The sequence below is a fragment of the Aythya fuligula genome, chromosome 31, assembly GCF_009819795.1.
Source record: "Aythya fuligula isolate bAytFul2 chromosome 31, bAytFul2.pri, whole genome shotgun sequence".
Classification (NCBI taxonomy): domain Eukaryota; kingdom Metazoa; phylum Chordata; class Aves; order Anseriformes; family Anatidae; genus Aythya; species Aythya fuligula.
Window position 1 is genome coordinate 729,480 of NC_045589.1, and position 3,937 is coordinate 733,416.

Here is a 3,937-nt window from a genome sequence, read left to right on the forward strand (position 1 = left end):
TTAAAACCTTACCTCACACAATTGATAAATAGACGCAGGGAATTACAGAAAAAGGGTTTAATTGCGCAACGTCCCCCTTTGGACATAGCAATTCACAAGATACAGCCCGGAGATAAGGTCCTGATAAAAACTTGGAAAGAAGTTACATTAACACCACAATGGGAAGGCCCCTATGTTGTTTTGCTTACTACAGAAACGGCTATTCGAACTGCGGAGAAAGGATGGACACATGCCAGCCGTGTTAAAGGACCCATCTGTGATGAGAAGTGGGAGATCGCTCCAGGGAACAAAGACCTGAAGCTCACATTGCGACGAACCCGATAGGTACCGTGGGTTAAGGTAAAGGCTCTCCCCTGAAGAACACTACTGCTGCCGAGAAGAACTAAAACCCTCGTAGTTGGCTGCAACCCAACTGACGAGTGAGGCAGAGGAGTGAATAAGTGGGGAAAGACATGGGCCTCAGCCATTCCTATTGGTATTTGGGGGTTCTCGCAGTGATTTCATCCTGCATAGCGACTCAACACCACCCTCACCAACCTTTTAAATGGACTTTAAGTCGATTCGAAGATCAACAGGTTATTGCAACCCAGATAACATCAGGGGGGCCAAGTTTTACTTCTACACTGTGTCAGCTGGTCCCGAGGCCTCGATGCTGGGAATATATGGGATTTTATATGTGCCCAAGTTCGAATCCTGGAAAGGGGTACTGCAACTCCCCTAATCAATATTACTGCAGCTATTGGGGCTGTGAGACTATAGCCCCTAGTTGGATACCGGGATACGGTAGAGATAAATACCTAAGGGTCCAATGGGGTCCATATGGGTGCATTCCACCGCAAGGGTGGGGAGGACGTGTGTCGTGGTTTAACCCGGCTGGCAGCTAAACACCACGCAGCCGTTCGCTCACCCTCCCCCCTCCCTCTCTGGGACGGGGGAGAGAAATGGAAAGTGAAGCCCGTGAGTTGAGATAAAGACAGTTTAATAAGACAGGAAAATAATAATAATAATAATAATAATGATGATACAATGGTGATAATACGAAAGTAATAATAGTATGTACAAACAAGTGATGCACAATGCAATTGCTCACCACCCGCTGACCGATGCCCAGCCTAACCCCGAGCAGTCCGGCCCCCTCCCCCCGGCTAGCCACCCCTATATATTGTTTAGCATGACGTCAGATGGTATGGAATACCCCTTTGGCTAGTTTGGGTCACCTGTCCTGGGTCTGTCCCCTCCCAGCTCTTACTGCACCCCCCAGCCTGCCCGTTGGCAGGACAGAGCAAAGGCTGAGATGTCCTTGGCTTAGTATAAGCACTGCTCTGCAACAATTAAAGCATCGGGGTGTTATCAGCACTCTTCTCATTCTAAGCCAAAACACAGCATTCCACCAGCTACTAGGAAGAAAATTAATTCTGTGCTAACTGAAACCAGGACATCTATCCACCCCTTATTCCATACCATTTATGTCATGCTCAGGTTACACTCTTTTCCATACATTCTAATTAGTCACCTATAGTAATCATGGTAGTGATAATATACAGTATAATATACTATTTAACATGGTGCAATTCAGTTCATGGGCTATTCTCACCCAGTATTAAATCTCCTTGAGGTACACACCGGACCTCTCCGTTCTTTTGCATTACCCACCAAGTATATCCAGGTCCCTGAGCGAAAACAATTCCACGAATAGGTTTGCCTTTTCCTGAGGCAGGAGTAGCCCAGACTGTTTTACCCAGCATATTTTTTACATGCACTACAGGAACTTTATCCCCATCTACAGTACGTAACAGGTTTGATTGGGCAGGTCCAGCTCGGTTGGTAGATCCCCTAGTATTGACTAACCAGGTGGCCTTTGCCAAATGCGTATCCCAGTTTTTGAACGTCCCAGCGCCCATTGCTTTCAAGGTAGTCTTTAACAGGCCATTGTATCGTTCAACTTTCCCGGAGGCTGGTGCATGATAGGGGATGTGATACACCCATTCAATACCATGTTCTTTGGCCCAAGTGTCTATAAGGTTGTTTCGGAAGTGAGTCCCATTGTCTGATTCTATTCTTTCTGGGGTGCCATGTCGCCATAGGACTTGCTTTTCAAGGCCCAGGATGGTGTTCCGGGCGGTAGCATGAGGCACAGGATATGTTTCCAGCCATCCGGTGGTTGCTTCCACCATTGTAAGTACGTGGCGCTTGCCATTGCGAGTTTGAGGGAGTGTGATGTAATCAATCTGCCAGGCCTCTCCATATTTATATTTCAGCCATCGTCCTCCATACCAAAGAGGCTTTGACCGTTTGGCTTGCTTGATTGCAGCACATGTTTCACAGTCATGAATAACCTGTGCTATAGCGTCCATGGTCAAGTCCACCCCTCGATCACGAGCCCATCTGTATGTTGCATCTCTACCTTGATGGCCTGAGGTGTCATGGGCCCATCGGGCTATAAATAATTCACCTTTATGCTGCCAATCCAGGTCCACCTGAGCTACTTCAATCTTAGCAGCCTGATCCACCTGCTGGTTGTTTTGATGTTCTTCAGTAGCCCGATTCTTGGGCACATGAGCATCTACGTGGCGTACTTTCACAGCCAGGTTCTCTACCCGAGCAGCAATATCTTGCCACAATGCAGCAGCCCAGATAGGTTTGCCCCTACGCTGCCAGTTGTTTTGCTTCCATTGCTGTAACCATCCCCACAGGGCATTTGCTACCATCCATGAATCGGTGTAGAGATAGAGAACTGGCCATTTTTCTCGTTCAGCAATGTCTAAAGCCAGCTGAATGGCTTTCACTTCTGCAAACTGACTCGATTCACCTTCTCCCTCAGCAGCTTCTGCAACTCGTCGCGTAGGACTCCATACAGCAGCCTTCCATCTCCGATGCTTCCCCACAATACGACAGGACCCATCAGTGAACAGGGCATATTTCTTTTCATTCTCTGGCAACTGGTTGTACAGTGGGGCTTCTTCAGCACGACCCACCTCCTCCTCTGATGATATCCCAAAGTATTTGCCTTCTGGCCAGTCCATGATCACTTCCAATATTCCTGGGCGACTGGGGTTTCCTATTCGAGCCCGCTGAGTAATCAGTGCAACCCACTTGCTCCATGTAGCATCAGTTGCATGATGCGTAGAGGGGACCCTTCCCTTGAACATCCAGCCTAGTACCGGTAATCGGGGTGCTAGGAGGAGCTGCGCTTCAGTACCGACCACCTCCGAAGCAGATCGAACTCCTTCATATGCTGCCAATATCTCCTTTTCAGTTGGAGTATAGCGGGCCTCAGATCCTCTGTATCCCCGACTCCAAAACCCCAGAGGCCGACCTCGAGTTTCCCCAGGTTCTTTCTGCCAGAGGCTCCAGGTGGGGCCGTTCTCCCCGGCTGCAGTGTAGAGCACATTCTTTACATCTGGTCCTGTTCGAACTGGCCCAAGGGCTACTGCATGGACTATTTCCTGCTTGATTTGTTCAAAGGCTTGTCGTTGTTCAGGGCCCCATTCAAACTCATTCTTCTTACGAGTTACTTGGTAGAGTGGGTTTACAATCAGACTGTAATTTGGGATGTGCATTCTCCAAAACCCCACAACACCTAGGAAAGTCTGTGTTTCTTTTTTGTTAGTTGGTGGAGACATAGCTGTTATTTTGTTGATCACATCCATTGGGATTTGACGACGTCCATCTTGCCATTTTATTCCTAAAAACTGGATCTCCCGTGCAGGTCCTTTGACTTTATTTTGTTTTATGGCAAAACCGGCTTTCAGAAGGATTTGGACTATTTTCTTCCCTTTCTCGAAAACTTCCTCTGCTGTGTCACCCCACACAATAATGTCATCGATGTACTGCAGGTGTTCAGGAGCTTCCCCCTGCTCTAGTGCAGACTGGATCAGCCCATGGCAAATGGTAGGGCTGTGTTTCCACCCCTGGGGCAGCCTATTCCAAGTATATT